At 47.7% G+C, this 21818-nt stretch overlaps 1 protein-coding gene across 3 annotated transcripts in view; it reads right to left on the reverse strand.

Annotated features, from left to right (window-relative positions):
* Window positions 1–6033, reverse strand: part of marveld2b (MARVEL domain containing 2b) — a 91371-nt gene extending 85338 nt beyond the window's left edge. The window contains exon 1 of one of the 3 annotated variants that reach the window (XM_072516161.1): window positions 5844–6033. The gene's annotated coding sequence lies outside the window, so the exon portion shown is untranslated. Of the gene's footprint in view, window positions 1–5784 lie in introns of all 3 variants that reach the window. The other 2 variants (XM_072516160.1, XM_072516159.1) reach the window with 2 other exon arrangements.
* Between the last annotated feature and the right edge of the window lie 15785 nt (window positions 6034–21818).

Consider the following 21818-nt stretch of genomic DNA (forward strand, 5'->3'; position numbering starts at 1 on the left):
CGAGACAAAGTATAGCTCCCGCCCGGTTCTTGTAGGTCACCCAGAAACGGGCTGGGTACAGCAGTCCAAATTTTATGTCTTTTGCATATAGGGCCTCCTTGACTTTATTAAAACTCACCCTCCTCTTTGCAAGCCTCTGCTCCCCAATGCTGATACACCCGGATCTCTTGACTCTTCCCAGGTGCACCGTTTAGCCTGCCTAGCCCACTTCATAATACGTTCCTTATCCAGGAACCTATGAGCCGTACCACAATCGCCCTCGGGGGCTCACGACCCTGGGTCTTACGCACAAGAGCCCTATGGGCCCGGTCCACCTCCAACGGCTTGGGGAATGAACCTTCCCCCATCAGCTTCCCTAGCATCTTCCCCCCCATACACACTGACATCTGATCCCTCCTTTCCCTCTGGCAGACCAACAATCCGGATATTCTGCCTGCGAGAACGATTCTCCAGGTCTAAATCCTCTCCAACAGCCGCTTCTGCCGCTCCCGTAGAGTGCCAATTTCCATTGCCATCGCTGTGGACTCCTCCTCTCGTATCGTCACCTGCTCCTGCAGCTTTTGAATCTCCTGTCCCCAAGTCTTCACTTTCTCCTCCACCCGGCCAACCACCCCCTTAAATCGAGGTCACCGCCTGGATCAGGTGCTCAGCACACTCCTTGCGATGCTGGCCGAATTTTCCATCTAAGTATTCGACCAACGGGTCCATCGTCCATTGGGTAGACGCAGCCGAACTTTGTCTCGTTGTCATTGAACCCGCTGTTTTCTGAGTTTTGTTTCTATCCATCTTTTGATTTCTTCTTTTCAGACTAATTTTTGGGCGCGGTTCCATAAATTGGGGGGGGGGGGGGGGGGGGGGGGGGGGGGGGGGGCGGGTCGCCTCCTTCTTTCTCCTCTCACTTTTATCAATTTATGTTGAGAAATTCCCACAAAAATCCAGCTTAAAAACCATTAAAAGACCACTAGAGGCGAGAGCTGCTAAATGTGTGACCGTTCACTCCATGGCTGCCACCGGAAGTCCACCATTTGACAATCCGAGTAACTACCGTATCATCTGTTTTGTAGACAGCCTGCTATCCCTGTTGGGAGTAATCTATAGGTCCCCAAACAGTTGTTCCGCAGTGGGGTACAGAATAAACCAGGAAATATAAGAGGATTTGGAGTTAAACATAGGCATGTGGACAGATTTGGCCCTAGTGGTCGGGGCAGGAAGACTAAGAGGCAGGACAGTTGATGAGCAGTGGCAGTTGTTTAAGGAGATATTCAATTCGTCCCAACTAAAATATATTCCAGAGAGGATGAAAGATTGTAAGAGGGGGAAAATTATCCATGGCTCAGCAAGGAAGTTAAAGGTAACAAAGACAAAACTAATGCATTGCATATTGCAAAGGCCAGTGGCAGGATTGAAGATTGGGAAACTTTTAAAGATTAAAAGGTTGCTAAAAAAAGTTAGAAAAAGAGCAAAGGAAAATTAAGAAAATGAGCTCAAAATATAAAAAAAGAATAGCAAAAGATTCTAGAAGTACATAAAAGAATAGCGAAAGTGAATATTGGTCCCTTGGAGGATGGGACCGGGGATTTATTAGTGAGAAACACAGAAATGGTGGAGACTTTAAATCAATACTTTGCCTCAGTTTTCACGGTGGATGACACTAGTATCATCTCAATAGTAACAGGTAATGCAGAGGGTAATAGAACGGGAGGAACTCAGAACAATCAATAGGGAAAAAGTGTTAAGCAAACTATTGTGACTGAAGGCAAACAAGTCCCTCGGGCCTGATGGCCTACATCTTATGATCTTAAAGGATGCGGCAGCAGAGATAGTGGATGAATTGGTTATAATATTCCAAAATTCGCTGAACATAGGAAAGGTTCCAGTGGATTGCAAAAATGCCAATGCAATGCCCATATTCAAAAAGGGAAGGAGGCAGAAAGTAGGAAACTATAGACCAGTTAGTTTTTTTTAAATTTTGAGTACCCAGTTGTTTTTTTCCAATTAAGGGGCAATTTAGGGTTGTGGGGGTGAGACCCATGCAGACACTTTGGGAGAATGTGCAAACTCCACACCGACAGTGATCCGGAGCCTGGATCGAACCCAGGACCTCGGCGCCATGAGGCAGCAGTGCTAACCACTGCACCACCGTGCTGCCTCTGACCAGTTAGTTTACAGCGGTCATTGGGAAATTATTTGAATCCATTATTAAAGGAAGTAATATCAGGGCATTTGGAAAGTCAAACTGCAATCCATCAGAGTCAGCATGGTTTTAAGAACAATAACTCGTGTTGGACTATTTTTCTATAGTTTTTCTGTTTGACTAATTTTCTAGACTTCGTCGAAGGTGTAAGTCAAGTGGATAATGGAGATCCTTTAGATGCAGTATATCTGGGCTTCCAGAAGTTATTTCATCAGGTGCCACATAAAAGATTAATACACAGAGTAAGATCAGATGGGATTGGTGCATGGGATTATTAGCTTGGATAGAGGCCTGGATAACCGACAGGACACGATAAATGGGTCTTTTCTGGTTGGCAAGATGTAACTAGCAGGGTGCCACAGGGTTCAGTCCTCAGACCCCAACTTTTTACAATCTATATTAATGACTTGGATGCAGGGATAGAATGTACGGCAGCCAAATTTGCAGTTGACACTAAAATAGGTGGAATAGTAAGTTGCAATTATGAAGTAAGAAATTTACAAATGGATATGGATAGGTAGGTGAGTGGTCCAAAATTTGGCAGATGGAGTTTAATGTGGATAAATGTGGGATTATCCATTTTGGCCAGAAAAATGGAAAGGCAACTTATTATCTAAATGGAGAACAACTTCAGAGTGCTTCGGTGCAGAGGGAGGTGGGTGCCCCGTGCATGAATCTCAGAAAACTATTATGCAGGTAATAAGGAAGGAAAATGGAATGTTGTCCCCCACAACCCAAAAGACGTGCAGCAGGGTAGGTAGATGGGCCATGCTAAATTACCCCTTAATTGGAAAAAAAGAAAAAAAAAGAAAAGTGGAGTTGAGGCCGAGGTTAGATCAGCCATGATCGTATTAAATGGCAGAGCAGGTTCGAGGGGCTGAATTGCCTAATCCTGCTCGTAGTTCTTATGTACTCGTCTCTTCTTTAATGAATTCAATAAAGTTAGTCAAGCCTATTTCCCATTTTCATCATGCAATGTTTGAGATGGCCGACCACAATGTACTACATCTATTATGAGTTCAATAAGAGTGCTCTCCTCAGCTCCACTCTAACCTAATCAATTGTACCCTTACCTATTCAATTGTAGCCAGGACATCTCCAATTATACCTTCCTTTCTGCCCAAGTACAATTCCTCTTGAAAAATCTATACTTGACAGCTTCCAGAAACCATCATCCAAATTCATAGACTTATTACACACATTAACATTGAAACGTTGAAACAATGTAAAAGGTAGGGGGCGGAATTCTCCCCCCCCCCCACTAGGTGGGAGAATCGCCGGGGTGCCGCGCGTGTCCCGCCACGCTGCCCCGACACCCGCACGTGATTCTCCCCCCCAAGCCGGCGCGGCAAGTATCACGGCTGGCCACTGGGAGAACCGTCGCTCGCCGTTTGCAACGGGCGAGCGCCGATTCTCCGGCCCGGATGGGCCGAGCGGACTGCCCAATACGACGGGTTCCCACCGCCGGCGCCGTCCACACCTGGTCGCTGTCGGCGGGAACGCTGGGGGGGGGGGGGGGGGGGAGGGGGGCGGCCTGTGGGGGGGGGGGGGGGTCCTGCACCGGGGGGAGGGGGGGGGGGGGGAGGAGGGGGGCCTCAAATGGGGTCTGGCCCGTGATCGGTGCCCACCTGGAGGACCTCCTTTCCTCTGCCACCCCGCAAGATCCATCCGACATCTTCTTGCGGGGCGGCCTTGGGGAGGACGGCAACCGCGCATGCGCGGGGTGATGTCATTTACGCGGCACCGCTTTTGCGCAGTGCCATGGCCTGGCATGCGTAAATGACGCAATGCCACTCCGAGCTCCCAGGGGCGGGAGAATAGGGGGCTGGGAGTGGGCTCCGGCGCTGGAGTGAAACACTCCGGTTTTCTCCCAATGGGAGAATTGCGCCCATAGAGTTTTACATAGAATTTACAGTGCAGAAGGAGGCCATTCGGCCCATCGAGTCTGCACCAGCTCTTGGAAAGAGCATCCTACCCAAGGTCCACACCTCCACCCTATTCCCATAACCCAGTAACCCCACCTAATCCCCATAACCCAGTAACTCCACCCAACACTAAGGGCAATTTTGGACACTATGGGCAATTTTAGCATGGCCAATCCACCTAACCCGCACATCTTTTGGACTGTGGGAGGAAACCGGAGCATCCGGAGGAAACCCACGCACACTGGGAGAATGTGCAGACTCCGCACAGACAGTGACCCAAGCCGGGAATCGAACCTGGGACCCTGGAGCTGTGAAGCAATTGTGCTATCCACAATGTTACCGTTCTACCCTCTTTCACTACCACAACCCAAAGATGTGCAGGTTAGGTGAATTGGCCACGCTAAATTGCCCCTCAACTGGAAAAAAAAAATTGGGTACTCTTAGAAAAAAAAAAAAAATTATTTTAAATAAATCATGGCATTCTAAAAATGCTACTTATATTCAGAAAATCTACTTAACAGCAATCATTGAATTATACCCTTTCTGCTCATCTTACCATTTCTTTCCAAAAGTTCTAGGAAGATCTTCTCAAGTTCTACAATGCAACATGTGAACAAGAGTATATTAACCAGTATCCCATTCCCACTTCGATCTCTATCTCCTACATTGTTCTAATGATGCTCTACCCAAAACACAGCACATCATCTTCCAAATATGTCCTGTATTCAACATTATGTTCAACAAGTTTAGATCATAACTTTCACTCCCATTTTTTTCAGATGCATTCCCATCCACCTTTGCCTTACACCCTTATGCCATTTAATCTCTGCAGTCTTGGAACTGGTTTACATTTTGTTCTTTCTTCCCTTCCCCAATCTCTGTATTTGCTTAAAACCTATTACATCACTTCACCTTTTGTCAGAACTGGCAAAAGTTATTAACCTTAAACATCAGTCATTTCTCACTCCACAAATGACACTTGATCTGAGCATTTTCTGTTATTATTTCAGATTACTAGCTTCCATAGTACCTTGCTTTTATCATAACAATATGAGCATATTTTATTCTTGCCGGTGGAGCTTCCTCCCACCTCTACAGTGCTCAAAAAGAAACAAGGGGAACTTTGTTGTTTCTAGAACTCAGAGCGACAAAGCTGTTCAACCACCCCCTGTAGCAAATGTGATCGATTTACTACATTTCAGTTACTGCCATAGATCATTTTGTGGCGTTTTTGATTGCAGTTAGAAGAACTAGTGGTGTAGTTCAATGTTCGTTTTGCAGAATTAAAAATTAATGAGATGAGTTGCAACATAATTTAAAATTTAAAAATCAAGAACGCAAAACGTTAAAAGATAAGCAATGTTTAAATAAAACTAATACTGGCATTTCTACTACATCGACCCCAATGAGAAGTGTACAGGAATCATCGATACAAGTAACTTCCAATCAGAGTTTTAAAGTTACAAACTAATTAATAAAATTACAACCGAATTCAATTAATTTATTGCCATCCTGGGAAACTCCATTAAGGTGCGGCTCAGCTCTCAGGGAGAAGCACCCCTGACATGGATGGGTAGGCGGGCGCTCCCTCTGCTACAAGCACGATCAAAAGGTTGCGCTCTCTACAGCAAACCTGGTCACAATTAAAGAACACACTGTCCTCACCCTTACAAGTTGATCGAAACAAAAATAATTTGCCGTTGACGAAAACTACGACTCCTCACCTGTCAGGTCCACAAAAGAAAAACTTATCTCCTTGCCGGCCCTCCCACCACCCCCTAAAAATGGCGGCGACTCCAGATCACGTGACCCGTTCACCTTCCCCAACACACCCGGGACCACGTCACACCGAAACCACTCCAGGTATAAGCGGCACCTTCACCTGCGAGCATGCGCAGTGGCCGAGCCGCGCGACCAGCAGTTGGGTGCATGCGCACTGCCGAGCGGTCGCTTCGCCACCTGGAAGCCTGCGCACTGCTGAGCCGCAGCCCCTCCACCTGGGGACATGCGCACTGCCGAGCCGCGACCACTCGCCTCAGCATTTGCAGACTGCCGAAACTCAACATAATTGATCAGGGTCCTCTCACTGCTTCGTGACTTGGCTTCTTAAATCTGCAAATAGATGAAGTCCTCAAATTGGAACGCTTTCCCGCAAACTTAATACTGTATCGATGTCTTCCCAGAACACAAAAGAACAAACTGAAAAAACCCCAGAAAATTCTGGAGGTGGCAGATGTGGAGAGGGATCAGAGGAAAGGAGTGGGAGTAGGCCATTTGATCACTTGAGCCTGTTCCGCCATTCAACTAAATCATGAACCCTCAGAACATTTAAGAAGTATTTAGATGAGTTCTTGAAACACCATAGCATACAGGGTTACAGACCAAGTGCTTGAAAATAAGGTTAGAACAGACAGATGTCTGACACAATGAACCAAAGGATCTCTTTCTGTGCTGCAAAACTCTGACTCTATGACTACCTCAAAACTATTTTGCGTACCATCCCAATATCCCATGCTATCTAGAAATCTATTGATCTCTGTCCTGAACATATTCAATGACTGAACCTCCATAACCCTCTGGGGTAGAAAATTCAAAAAATTCACTAAGTGAAGAAATTCCTCCTCATCTCAGTCTTAAATGGCCTATATTTTATTCTAAATCTATATCCCATTGTTCTAGGTCCCGCAGCTGGGAGAAACATCCTGCATCTACTGCATCAAGCCCTTTAAGAATTTTGTATGTTTCAATTAAATCACCTGTCATTTTTCTAAACAGCGAAACAGTTAATGTTTCACGTCAATGGAGCCTCATCAAATCTGAGAAAAGTTAGAAATGTGAATGACAGGATCATTGAAATGCAAAATAAGAAAGTAAGAGAGAATCAAGAGAAAAGAAAACAAATCAGCAAAGAAACACAAAAGAAAATGGTACAGAGGTTATGGTATGAACATACAAATTGGGAGCAAGAGTAGGCAACTCGGCCCTTGAGCCTGCCCTGCTATTCAATAAGATCATGGCTGATCTGATTGTAACTTCAACCCTCCTAAAATCGTTGAACTGAATGTTTTTCTTTATAAATTTAGAATACCTAATTCATTTTTTCCAATTGAGGGGCAATTTAGCGTAGCCAATTCACCTAGCCTGCACATCTTTTGGGTTATGGGGTGATACCAATGCAAACACGGGGAGAATGTGCAAACTCCACATGGACAGTGACCCAGAGCCGGGATTGAACCTGGGACCTCGGTGTCGTGAAGCAGCAGTGCTAACACACTCTGCCACTGTTGAACTGAATGTTGAGTCCAGAAGGCTATAAGTGGAAAGATGAAGGGCTATTCCTTGAGCTTGCATTGAATTTCATTGGAATATAGTGGGCAAAGGACAGAAAGATCTGAGCGGGATCGAAGAGTAATTAATATGACAATGGAAAGCTTGGGGTCAGCTTGTGGAACTGATTGAAGTTTTCTGCAAAGTGGCTTCCCAATCAGTGTTTGGCCACCCCGACATACAGCAGATTACACTGTGAGCAGGCAATACCATAGACTAAGTAAATCGTTATTTCACCTGGAAGTCATATTTGGGTTGGACAGTTAGAGGAGATGTTGCATAAGGACAGGTATCTCATCTTCTGTGCTTGCATGAAAGGTGTTGTAGGAAAGGGAGGGGGTGATTGAAGAGTGAACCATGGTATGGTGAAGCGAACAGTCCCTTTAGAATGCTTCTTAATATTTTTTTCAAATTTTCCAATTAAGGGGATAAAGTGCAAACTTCTCATGGACTGGGCATCCATGAGGTGCTGTGGGCCGTAATCAGTAGCAGAATTGTATTCAATCACAATCTGCAATCTCATGGCGTGGTATATCCCCCCCACTCTACCATTACCCAAGCCAGGAGATCAACCCTGGTTCAATGAAGAGTGCAGGGCAACATGCCAGGAGCAACATCAGGCATACCAAAAAATGAGGTGTTGACCTGGTGAAGCTACAACACAGGACATTTTGTGTGCCAAACAGCATAAGCAGCAAGTAAGAGGCAGAGCTAAGCGATTCCACAACAAACGCATTAATTATAAGCTCTGTAGTCTGTGGCAGTATCCACCTATATTAAAGGCTGATCAGAACTGATTTTATATTAAATCGTATATTCACTTTATATCAAAAGCTGATCAGAGTTGATGCTATATTAAATCATGTATTTAACCCTATATTAAAAACTGATGATTGATGAGTCCATTATCAATGTAAACCATTACTTATTGCAATAATGTTTTTTTTAATATGTATTATCTGTGTAAGAGTCCAGATGCAGTGAACTCATTAAGTCTAATGGCCTTGCCACTAAGGGAGGCTACTGCTTGGCAAGAGACCCTGCCAAGAAGGGAGGCTGGTGTTTTTCTGGAGATAGCTACCGGAGGTATCAACCTCGTATCTTTAGAAACAGTTGCCCTGATAGGCCTCTTTGAAATTAAGGCCTTGCCAACCAAAAGCGAGACTGTCCTTTGTCTCGAAATATCTGTGGGGAGTTAACTTGTTTTTCAAAAGAAGGGGCTATGCTAAAACTCCCCTCGAACTCCCTAGCTCTCCCGAGTGTAAAAAACAATATAAATATTCAAGCAAAGCTGCGAAAGTTAGAGTTTCGCTTGGAGAGCTGTTTATGATATTATTGGGTGTTTAAACTGCAATCTCGACTCGTTGAGCTCTGCTCTTGATTGAGTATCGAGCTCTGAGAACTACTAGTCGTTGTGAGTATGAAATGTTTGTAGCTTAATCAATTATGTAGGTAAGAAGGTCACAGGCTAACTCATCATGTATCCTGTATCTGTCAAACTGTTTCATTTATCAAAACACTTGTATTACCCTTTTTTCTTTAAATAAATTGCGTATGTATATTTTACCATACAGACCCGTATCTATTTCAATAAATAAGAGTGACATTTAACTAAGACTCATCATATTCTCACCCTCTGAGGCTATCTGGAGGGTCACGTGCCCATGCCTAGCTCTCAGGAATAGAAATATTTCGTCACGTTAAGGATAAGATAGTCATCTAAGGCACGGTCTCTCCTGTACACTGAAGGCAGTGAACGCAAGGCCCATTGTGTGTACTATAATTAGATCTCCCATATAGCGAGTCTTACTTTAGATAGCCACAAGACCTTGTCTCGTAGCTTACAACCTCGACTACTCAGGCAGATCTTAGATAAATACTCCTCAACTGTCACATCTGGCGCTCAACGTGAAGGCCAAGATTTAATCTTGAGTCTCAACAAATAGACACAATAACTCTGTCGCTAAGATATAGGTAATTTATAACCTAAACTAAAACAGTGCACTTTGACCCTTAAGTAAGGTCAGAACAATATAAAATGAAGCGCTAATACCAGCAAAATCAAACCGAATTCGGCTACTATTGTTAAACATTGTTTACTAGTAGAAAAGATAAGTATATATTTTTAAAATACCTTGTCTATGCAGCTCAAGGCTATAACAGAATTTTTTCCGGGGAAAACTATAGACAGGATTGTTTGAACAGCAGCCAGTGAACTGCAAACCAGTGCTTATCAGAGAGGCTTTTGAGATAACAAACAGCCTGCGCTGTAATTCAACACTTTTCTTTCGAGTCAGAAACATTCCAGCGTTTTAAATTACACAAAAGAAAACCAGTGGATTGTGAGCTCTCCACCGCTCTGATAAATGTTAATTATTTTAAACAAGCAGTTGATTGGAATTGCCAGAATCTTAAGTTCGAATTACTTGAAATAAGGTTCATTTCATTCTATTTGTAAATTAATAGAAACTTAAAGAAACTCAGTTACACCATTTTAAAAGTGTAAATCGGGAAATGGCAGTTGGTTTTACTATGGTATAAATCACCGCAGCTAACTCCTACCTCCCAAAAACTGCCAACATTTTTGTGAATGTAAGAAAACTTGTTAATAGACAAATTGTTAAGATAAAGAAATTAATTAAGTTGCAAAAGTTATACAAGATCTTGCTAAGCTAATCTTAAATTCAGTTCTAAGTTAAGATCAGAACTAAGCTTGCAGTTTGCCAGTAATTCAATTTGAATTTTCAAACATTTTAAGTTTTAAAAGAAAACTGTTAAAACCTTTTTCAAACTTTGCCAAGTAACAAAAAATTGCCATTGGTTATAAATAGGCACATAGTTATTCTTAAATGACTTTAAAATCAGTCACTGACTCAGCCCACCGACTGCGTTTGCAGGACGCAGCACACAGGTCAACAAACCGAGGCTGCTAAATACCACTCAGTTATTTAGGCTTGCGGAGACCTTGAGGAACTTTGCCAGCTGTCGGCTACCGAACGAGCTCCAGCCTCAGGTCCCAGACAGCAGCCTTTTAGACAAACCCCCAGGCAGGCAGGTCCCTCTCGGGACCCACAACAGGCAGTACCCTGTCGCCTATTCGAGGACAGAGGTTCGCGATACCCCCAATACCCTCTTCAACAAGGACGGTATGAGTTCCGAGATAGAGCTAATATCCGCCCTCCTGGAAGATACCAGGTTGATAGAAATTCACAGAGGCAACAGCAGCAATACCAGGATCAGCCTAGAACTAATGGCAGTACTGGACAAAACAGAAGCCAAGGTAGAAATTCTAAAGGTGGCTGCGTTCCAGCCAACATCCGAGTGTATACCACCTCTAAAAATCTCTATTGACTAACAGGTAGGTCCGCTTATAAATTCTCCCAAATTGCTCCCGCTCAATTCCCATACATAAATGCCACCCTGTATCTTAATCCAAAATTACTAACCGCTACAATAGGGGTAATTTTACTCCGAGATACTGGGGCAGAAATGCCCCTCATTGATGAAGGATTTGCCCACCATTCCTTAAACAGACCCATAATAGGGACCAGAAGAGTAAAAGGCATAACTTCAGAAGTAAAACAAATACCATTGGTACAGATCACCCTTCTAGCTAATGATCAAGTAATTAGATGTCAAGCCGGACTATGGCCAAATCTAGACAAAGATCAAGATTGTGACATTATCCTATCCCGAGACCTAATTCAAAAATATGACTTACTTCAATTAGCCCCTCAGGATAATAGGAAAAAACAATTAGAGGAAATCCTTAAGGATAGCACAGACAAGCAGACAAAAGCACAAATTTAAAACTTAGTTCTCAGACACTGGGGGCGAGATTCTCCACCCCCGCGCCGGTTGGGAGAATCGCCTGGGCCGCCAAAATTTCCCGGGACGCCGGTCCGACGCCCTCCCGCGATTCTCCCAAGCGGCGGGAACGGCCCCGTTGAGTTCCGCGGGCCGCAGGCCGGAGAATCGCCGGAGACACCCAAAATGGCGATTCTCCGGCACCCCCGCTATTCTCAGGCCCGGATGGGCCAAGCGGCCAGGCCAAAACGGCGGGGTCACCCCGGCGCTGTCCACACCTGGTCGCTGCCGTCGTGAACGCTGCGTGAACGCTGGGGGAGCGGCCTGCGGGGGGGGGGGGGGGGAAGATCCTGCACCGGGGGTACCTCAAATGTGGCATGGCCCGCGATCGGTGCCCACCGATCGTCGGGCCGTCCTCTCTGAAGGAGGACCTCCTTCCTTCCGCGGCCCCGCAAGATCCGTCTGACATCTTCTTGCGGGGCGGACTTAGAGAGGACGGCAACCACGCATGCACGGGTTGCTGCCGGCCAACCCGCGCTTGCGTGGATGACGCCAGTTATGCGGCGCCGGCCACGTCATCTATGCAGCGCCGCCTTTACGCGGACGACAAGGCCTGGCGCGTGTAGGTGACGCGGCCCCGATCCTAGCCCATTGTCAGGGCCTGAATCGGTCGGGATGGGGGCCGTTTTGCGCCGTCGTGAACCTCGACGGCGTTCACGACGGCGCGGCCACTTCGGCGCGGGAGTGGAGAATCCCGCCCTGGGACTTATTCCAAAAACATCAGAATCACTGCCAACTGCTAAAAATTAACCCAGTCACAACCGGAGTCAAGGACCTCCCGGTTCAGAAACAATGGTTCATTCGAGATGCGGAGTGCAGAGCCGCGCTCCAAAAAACAATTGACTCCCTATGCCAACAAGGCGTTCTGATTAAAAGATCATCTCCTTATAATTCCCCAATGTTTGGAATTCCCAAAGCTAAAGGCGGAATCAGATTTTTAGTTGACTACCGAGAACTAAACCGCGTTACGATTCCAAACACAGCGCAATCCGCGAGCATACAACAAGTTACACAACAAATTAGCAGAGAAAAGTACAAATCCACTTTAGATTTATCTAATGGCTTCTGGTCACACCCAATCCTCCCCGAGGAGTATGATTACACAGCGTTCACTGGTCCTAACGGCCACCAGTACGTCTGGACCCGACTACCACAGGGCGTCCGCAATCCGCCTAAGCTCTTCGCGGCAGGCGTTATTTCAGCATTAGCGCCCATACGTCATAAGTACGATATTGACGTCTATGTAGACGACGTGTCCATGACAACTGACACCTGTGAACAACACTTAGAAGCCCTGGACGAAATCTTTACCCTTTTAAAAATCCATGGATACATAGTCGGCCTTAAGAAATGCCAATTGCTTAAAAAAATCAGTTGAATACCTCGGTATCAATGTCACAGACACTGGCCGAGGCCTTACTGACTCCTTTTCCGAGAAATTGTTCATACCCGTGAGTAGACCTAAACACTCCTTTTCAATCTGCGCAGAGTGCTGCTTGGTTGGTGTCATCGCTCTCAAGGCATATGCAACTATTTTCCATAGCCCTTCATGTGTCTGTTGTAACAGCACTGCACCTATGCCGTCTTTGCTGGCATCTTAGGATGCATAGGATGGGGAATGAAACTGCAGGGGATGGGCACAATTGAAATGTGGAGCTTGTTCAAGGAACAGCTACTGCGTGTCCTTCATAAGTATGTACCTGTCAGGCAGGGAGGAAGTGGTCGAGCAAGAGAACCGTGGTTTACTAAAGTAGTTGAATCACTTGTCAAGAGGAAGAAGGAGGCTTATATAAAGATGAGACGTGAAGATTCAGTTAGGTCGCTCGAGAGTTACAAGTTAGCTTGGAAGGACCTAAAGCGAGAGCTAAGAAGAGCCAGGAGGGGACATGAGAAGTCTTTGGCAGGTAGGATCAAGGATAACCCTAAAGCTTTCTATAAGTATGTCAGGAATAAAAGAATGACAAGGGTAAGAGTAGAGCCAGTCAAGGACAGTAGTGGGAAGTTGTGCGTGGAGTCCGAGGAGATAGGAGAGGTGCTAAATGAATATTTTTTGTCAGTATTCACACAGGAAAAAGACAATGTTGTCGAGGAGAACACTGAGATGCAGGCTACTAGACTAGAAGGGCTTGAGGTTCATAAGGAGGAGGTGTTAGCAATTCTGGAAAGTGTGAAAATAGATAAGTCCCCTGGGCCGGATGGGATTTATCCTAGGATTCTCTGGGAAGCTAGGGAGGAGATTGCTGAGCCTTTGGCTTTGATCTTTATGTCGTCATTGTCTACAGGAATAGTGCCAGAAGACTGGAGGATAGCAAATGTTGTCCCCTTGTTCAAGACGGGGAGTAGAGACAACCCCAGTAACTATAGACCAGTGAGCCTTACTTCTGTTGTGGACAAAGTCTTGGAAAGGTTTATCAGAGATAGGATTTATAATCATCTAGAAAGGAATAATTTGATTAGGGATAGTCAACACGGTTTTGTGTAGGGTAGGTCGTGCCTCACAAACCTTATTGAGTTCTTTGAGAAGGTGACCAAACAGGTGGACGAGGGTAAAGCAGTTGATGTGGTTTATACGTATTTCAGTAAAGCATTTGATAAGGTTCCCCACGGTAGGCTAGTGCAGAAAATACGGAGGCATGGGATTCAGGGTGATTTAGCATTTTGGATCAGAAATTGCCTAGCTGTAAGAAGGTGGTGGTTGATGGGAAATGTTCAGCCTGGAGTTCAGTTACTAGTGGTGTACCACAAGGATCTGTTTTGGGGCCACTGCTGTTTGTCATTTTTTATAAATGACCTGGAGGAGGGCGTAGAAGGATGGGTGAGTAAATTTGCAGATGACACTAAAGTCGGTGGAGTTGTGGACAGTGCGGAAGGATGTTGCAGGTTACAGAGGGACATAGATAAGCTGCAGAGCTGGGCTGAGAGGTGGCAAATGGAGTTTAATGCAGAAAAGTGTAAGGTGATTCATTTTGGAAGGAGTAACAGGAATACAGAGTACTGGGCTAATGGTAAGATTCTTGGTAGTGTGGATGAGCAGAGAGATCTTGGTGTCCATGTACATAGATCCCTGAAAGTTGCCACCCAGGTTGATAGCGTTGTTAAGAAGGCGTACGGTGGCTTCCGGGTGTGGCTATGCAGAGCTAGGTCGCATATTCGGCAGCTGCTGCTTGGAACGGACTTTTGGGCTCTTTTACAGGGCCCCCACGGCATTTGTTTGACATTTCCCTGTGTGGGAAGAAGGCTGCAATATTCCCCCGACAGTGTCCCCCAGGAAGGGTATGTCTCTGGGTTGCCAGACACGGCAGAAACAGTAAAACATTTGGCTGCAACTGCAGGATAAACAGGGCCTCTTCCAGCATGCAGGCGGGGGAAGGGCAAGCTTAAAGCTGCAAGCTGACCTGAGGGCCTGTATCAAAGGTGAATTCTAGCAGCAGAGGGAACAACTGTGAAAAGACCTCATCAAGGCCACTGAAGGGACTTCCGGTTGCGGTGATGCCTAGCTAGCCGCACGCTTCGGCGGCTCCAGCTCCGACGGATCTTCGGGCTCTTTTAAGAGCCCCAACGGGGAATTTTTCGACGACGCAACCCGGTGTGGGGTGTGTGAGAAGGGAGTCCCCCCCAAACGAAGGAGGAAAAAAACCGGCGGCGGCGGCTGCAGCGCGAGGAATCGTCGACCAAAGGGTCAGAAAGAGAGAAGTACAAGATGGCGGCGGAGAAAGCGCAGGCGACATGGGGGCCTGAGCAGGATGAAATTGTGAGACGGTGCGTGGAGCTGCTGAAGAGGGAGGTGCTGACCCCGTTGCTACAGGCAATTGAGGGGCTCAAGGAGACATTAAAGACCCAGGAGACAGAGCTCCGCGTGGTGGAGCAGAAGGTGACAGATATTGAGGACGAGATCCTGGGCCTGGCGGTTAAGACACAGACGCACGAGGCACTTCATAAAAAGTGTACTGAAAGGATCGAAGCCCTAGAAAATGGAGCGCGAAGGAAGAACCTTCGGATACTGGGTCTCCCTGAGGGTGTGGAAGGAGTGGACTGTGGAGCATACGCAAGTACGATGCTGAGCTCACTGATGGGTGCTGAGGCCCCTTCGGGCCCCTTGGAGGTGGAGTGGGCAAATCGGATTCCGGCGAGAAGACCAAAAGCGGGAGAACCACCCAGGGCGATAATCGTGCGATTTTACCGCCTTAAGGATAGAGAAGAGGTCCTGAGATGGGCTAAAAAGGTGCGGAGTAGCAGATGGGAGAATGCAGTGGTACGGGTATACCAGGATTGGAGTGCGGAGGTGGCGAGAAGGAGGGCGAGCTTCAACCGAGCCAAAGAGGTGTTGCATAAAAAGAAGGTGAAGTTCGGGATGCTGCAGCCGGCAAGACTATGGGTCACGTATCAGGAGAGACACCATTATTTCGAGACGGCGGAGGAAGCATGGACCTTCATCAAAGAAGAGAAATTGGATCGGAACTGAGGGACTGATGCTGCAGGAAATGTTATTGTTAATGTTGTGGTTGAAGTTAATTGAGAAGTAAATTGGGAAGGGTGGAGACATTGGGGAAATGTGGGCGCCGGTGAGGGGGGAAAGACGGGACATAGTTGGAGAATGGGGAAGGGGAGGGGGAGGGGAAAGGGAGCTGCGCCATAAGAGGCGGGTCAGGTAAAGGGATGTTCCCGCGCCAGAAAGAATAAGGCGGGAAGACAGGCGCAAGGCGGATGGGAGTTCCCCACACGGGAGGGTCGAGGAGTGAGCAGGAGTAGCCGGGGTCAGTTGAAGTCAGCTGACTTACGGAAGTAATATGGGGGGAGCAATCATGCTAGAAAGAGATCTAGCGGGGACGGGGGGGGGAGGGAGGGGGAGGGGGGGGACAACTGGGTTGCTGCTGCGGAAATCCAAAAGGAAATGGCTAAAGAGTGGGTGGGCGGGGATGGTGTGCGACGCTGGGGGAGCGAGCGGGAGCGCGGAGGCGGGATATGGGACTGGCCTAGAGAAGGTAATGGCTAGTCGACACGGGAGGGGGGCAGGTAGCCCCCTAGTGAGGCTGATCACGTGGAACGTGAGAGGCCTGAACGGACCGATAAAAAGGGCCCGAGTGCTCGCGCATTTGAAAGGACTAAGGGCAGACGTGGTTATGCTCCAAGAGACGCACCTAAACGTGGCGGACCAAGTTAGGCTAAGGAAATGATGGGTGGGACAGGTGTTCCACTCAGGACTGGACGCAAAGAATAGAGGGGTGGCCATTTTGGTGGGGAAACGGGTAGCATTTGAAGCAAAGAACATCGTAGCAGATAGCGGAGGTAGATATGTAATGGTGAGTGGCAGGCTGGAGGGAATGGAGGTCGTGTTGGTTAATGTGTATGCCCCAAACTGGGACGATGCGGGATTTATGAGACGGATGCTGGGGCGTAGGCTGCGGCTGCACCGGACCTGGAGGTAGGAAACTTGATTTTAGGAGGGGACTTTAATACGGTGCTGGACCCGGGGCTAGATAGATCCAGCTCAAGGACCAGAAGAAGGCCGGCAGCGGCCAAGGTACTTAAGGGGTTTATGGACCAAATGGGGGGAGTGGATCCATGGCGATTTCTTAGACCTAGGGCTAGGGAGTTTTCCTTCTTCTCCCATGTCCATAAAGTGTACTCCCGGATAGATTTTTTTGTTTTGGGAAGGTCGTTGATCTCTAGGTTGGAAGAAGCTGAGTACTCAGCCATAGCGGTTTCGGATCATGCCCCACATTGGGTGGACCTGGAATTAGGAGAGGAAAGGGAGCAGAGAACACTCTGGCGATTAGATGTGGGACTGATGGCGGATGAGGGAATGTGTGCAAGAGTGCAGGGGTGTATTGAGAGATACCTGGAGGTCAATGACGACGGCGAGGTCCCTGTGGGAGTGGTATGGGAAGCACTAAAAGCGGTGGTCAGATGAGAGCTGATCTCCATTGGGGCCCACAAAAGGAAAACAGAGGCCAAGGAAAGGGAAAGATTACTGGGGGAGATTTTAAGGGTGGATAGGGAATTTGCAGAGACCCCGGAGGAGGAATTGTACAGGGAGAGGAGACGACTCCAGACGGAATTTGACCTTCTGACCACCAGAAAGGCGGAGGTACTGTGGAGGAAGGCACAGGGGAGGAGGTATGAATATGGGGAAAAGGCTAGTCGCCTGTTGGCTCATCAATTGCGAAAGAGGGCAGCAGCGAGGGAGATAGGAGGAATTAGAGACGAAAGGGGAGACACGGTGCGAAGGGCAGGAAAGATAAATGAGGTGTTCAAGACCTTCTATGAGGAACTGTATAGGTCTCAACCCTCAGAGGGAGAGGAGGGGATGCGGCAGTTCCTGGACCAATTGAGGTTCCCGAAAGTGGAGGAGCGGGGGGTGGTAGGCCTGGGGGCACCGATTGGGGTGGACGAGGTTATTAAGGGACTGGGAAGCATGCAAGCAGGGAAGGCCCCAGGACCAGACGGGTTCCCGGTGGAGTATTACAGAAAATATGTGGACTTGTTGGCCCCGTTGATGGTGAGGACGTTCAATGAGGCCAGGAAAGGGGGGACTCTACCCCCGATGATGTCGGAGGCGACGATATCGTTAATTTTGAAGAGGGATAAAGATCCGTTGCAGTGCGGGTCCTATAGACCCATTTCATTATTGAACGTGGACGCCAAATTGTTGGCAAAGGTACTGGCATCGAGAATAGAGGACTGTGTCCCGGGGTGGTGCACGAAGACCAGACAGGGTTCGTAAAAGGGAGACAACTGAATGTTAACGTGCGACGACTATTCGGGGTGATAATGATGCCCCCAGTGGAGGGGGAGGCAGAGATAGTGGCGGCAATGGACGCAGAGAAGGCATTTGATAGGGTGGAGTGGGAGTATTTATGGGAAGTGTTAAGGAGGTTTGGGTTTGGGAACGGGTTTATTAGCTGGGTTAGACTTCTTTATGGGGCTCCAACAGCAAGCGTAGTTACAGGTCGACATAGATCGGAGTATTTCCGACTATATAGGGGAACAAGACAGGGATGCCCGCTGTCTCCATTGTTGTTCGCGTTGGCAATTGAACCTCTGGCCATGGCGTTGAGAGACTCCAGGAAATGGAGAGGGGTGATGAGAGGGGGAGAAGAACACCGAGTCTCGTTATACGCGGATGACCTATTGTTATACGTGTCGGACCCAGCGGGGGGGATGATAGAGGTTATGCGAATTTTGAGGGGGTTCGGGGATTTCTCGGGGTATAGGCTAAACATGGAGAAGAGTGAATTATTTGTGATACATCCAGGGGACCAGAGTAGAGAGATAGAAGGCTTGCCTCTAAGGAAAGTGGAAAGAAACTTCCGATACCTGGGGATTCAGATCGCTAGGAGCTGGGGAACCTTGCACAGACTTAATCTGACACGGTTGGTAGAACAAATGGAGGAGGACTTCAAAAGGTGGGACATGCAGCCTCTATCGCTGGCGGGCAGGGTGCAAGCAATTAAGATGATGGTCCTCCCGAGGTTCTTATTTGTATTTCAATGTCTCCCTATACTAATCACCAAGACCTTTTTTAATAAAATAGACAGGAGCATCACGAGCTTCGTGTGGGCAGGGAAAGTTCCGAGAGTAAGGAGGGGGTTCCTTCAGCGTAGTAGGGACAGAGGAGGATTGGCACTACCGAACTTGGGCGATTACTATTGGGCCGCCAATGTGGCAATGATACGTAAATGGATGATGGAGGGTGAGGAAGCGGCGTGGAAAAGACTGGAGAGAAAGTCCTGTAAAGGGACGAGTTTAGAGGCGCTGGTGACGGCGCCGCTACCGATCTCACCTAAAAAGTTTACCACGAACCCGGTGGTGGCGGCATCATTGAATATCTGGGGACAGTGGAGGCGACAGAGAGGGGTGCGGGGAGCCCTGGTGGGGTCTCCAATCAGGAACAACCATAGGTTCGCCCCAGGAAGAATGGATGGAGGATTTCAGAGCTGGTACCAGTTGGGAATGAGGAGGGTGGGAGATTTATTTATAGATGGGACTTTTGCGAGCTTGGGAGCATTGGAGGAAAAGTATAAGTTGCCCCGGGGAAATTTCTTGAGATATATGCAGGTGAGGGCGTTTACTAGACAACAGGTGAGGGAATTTCCGTTGCTCCCGACACAGGGGATACAGGACAGGGTGCTTTCAGGGGTGTGGGTCGGAGAGGGCAAGATGGCAGAGATTTACCGAGAGATGAGGGAAGAGGGGGAGGAGTCGGTGGGCGAACTAAAAGGAAAGTGGGAAGAAGAACTAGGGGAGGAGATAGAGGAGGGTATGTGGGCTGATGCCCTAAGCAGGGTAAATTCCTCTTCCTCATGCGCCAGGCTTAGCCTGATTCAATTTAAGGTGCTACATAGAGCACACATAACGGGAGCAAGATTGAGCAGGTTCTTTGGAGTGGAGGACAAATGTGGGAGGTGTGGCGGGAGCCCGGCAAACCACGCACATATGTTTTGGGCGTGCCCGGCACTGGAAGGGTATTGGAAGGGAGTGACGGGAGTGATTTTGCGGGTGGTGAAGGCCCGGGTCAAACCAGGCTGGGGGTTAGCTCTATTTGGAGTTGCGGAAGAGCCGGGAGTGCAGGAGGCGAAAGAGGCCAACGTTGTGGCCTTTGCGTCCCTAGTAGCCCGGCGCAGGATCCTACTCATGTGGAAGGAGGCGAAACCCCCCGGACTGGAGGCCTGGGTAAATGATATGGCGGGGTTCATTAAACTGGAGCAGATAAAGTTTGCCCTGAGAGGATCGGCTCAAGGGTTCACCAGGCGGTGGCAGCCATTTCTCGACTACCTAGGGGAACGTTAGAGGGAAGACAGATGACCAGCAGCAGCAACCCAGGGGGGAGGGGGGGGGGGGAGGGGGGAGGGGGTGGGGGAGGGGGGAGGGGGGGGTTTAGTTTAGTTTAGGTCAAAGATAAAGGGGTTTTGTTACTTGTGTATTGTTAAAAATTTCTGTATTGTTATTGTTGCGTTTGCTTTGTAAGAGGGGAAAAAATGTTGTTTGGGAAAAAAATTTCAATAAAACATATTTTTAAAAAAAAGAAGGCGTACGGTGTGTTAGCTTTTATTGGTAGAGGGATTGAGTTTCGGAGCCATGAGGTCATGTTGTAGCTGTACAAAACTCTGGTGCTGCCGCATTTGGGGTATTGCGTGCAGTTCTGGTCGCCGCATTATAGGAAGGATGTGGAAGCATTGGAAAGGGTGCAGAGGAGATTTACCAGCATGTTGCCTGGTATTGAGGGAAGATCTTATGAGGAAAGGCTGAGGGACTTAAGGCTGTTTTCGTTAGAGAGAAGAAGGTTAAGAGGTGACTTAATTGAGGCATACAAGATGATCAGAGGATTAGATCGGCTAGCATGGGGGGATATAGCTTTAAATTGAGGGGAGATAAATATAGGACAGATGTCAGAGGTAGGTTCTTTACTCAGAGAGTAGTAAGGGTGTGGAATGCCCTGCCTGCAACAGTAGTGGACTCGCCAACATTAAGGGCATTTAAATGGTCATTGGATAAACATATGGATGATAAGGGAATAGCGTAGATGGGCTTTAGATTGGTTTCACAGGTCAGCGCAACATCGAGTGCCGAAGGGCGTGTCCTGCACTGTAATGTTCTATGTTCTATCTGTCGAGATCTTCGTACTACTTTTCGGATCAAAGAACGGCAGAACATGTGCTGTAGTGAGTGCTCTTTTCAGGTCAGACCACTCTCTGTTGTGTTCATCAGACCAATTGAACGTGACATTTTTTCGGATAAGCTGTCTTAGTGCCGCGGTGCACGATGCCAAGTTTGGTATGAATTTTCCCAAAAAATTGACAACACCTAGAATCCTTAGGACTGCCTTCTTGTCTTTTGGACATGGCATAATGGCTGCTATCTTTTCACTGTCTGGTTGGACTCCTTGAGCTGATAGTTGGTCACCTAAGAAAATTAGTCTGGAGATACCAAATTGGCATTTGGCTCTGCTCAGTTTGAGACCAAACATGTGAATGCGCTTCATGACTTGCAGATGTTGGGCAGCACGGTAGCACACGTGGCTAGCACTGTGGCTTCACAGCGCCAGGGTCCCAGGTTTGAATCCCCGCTGGGTCACCATCTGTGCGGAGTCTGCACGTTGAGGCACGATCAATTTGGCTGGAGACGAAGTTGAATTCAAACTGAGGCTTCATTAGTATCTGAAGTGTGGCCTCCTCCAGCAGCTGACGAAATGGCTGCGAGTTGAAGGCCATGCATATTTATAACCCGGCTCCTGGGCGGAGCTAGCATGCAGGAGCCCAGGTGAACCTGTAGAGCAGGTTCTACCGTACAACCCTTAATATAGGAACACAGTGGTTTACCACACACGTTGTCCCCGTGTGTGCGTGGGTTTCCTCCGGGTGCTCCGGTTTCCTCCCACAGTCCAAAGACGTGCAGGTAAGGTGGATTGGCCGTGATAAATTGCCCTTCGTGACCAAAAAGGATAGGAGGGGTTATTGGGTTACGGGGATAGGGTGGAAGTGAGGGCTTAAGTGGGTCGGTGCAGA

This window comes from Scyliorhinus torazame, chromosome 9 (genome assembly GCF_047496885.1).
Source record: "Scyliorhinus torazame isolate Kashiwa2021f chromosome 9, sScyTor2.1, whole genome shotgun sequence".
Classification (NCBI taxonomy): Eukaryota; Metazoa; Chordata; class Chondrichthyes; order Carcharhiniformes; family Scyliorhinidae; genus Scyliorhinus; species Scyliorhinus torazame.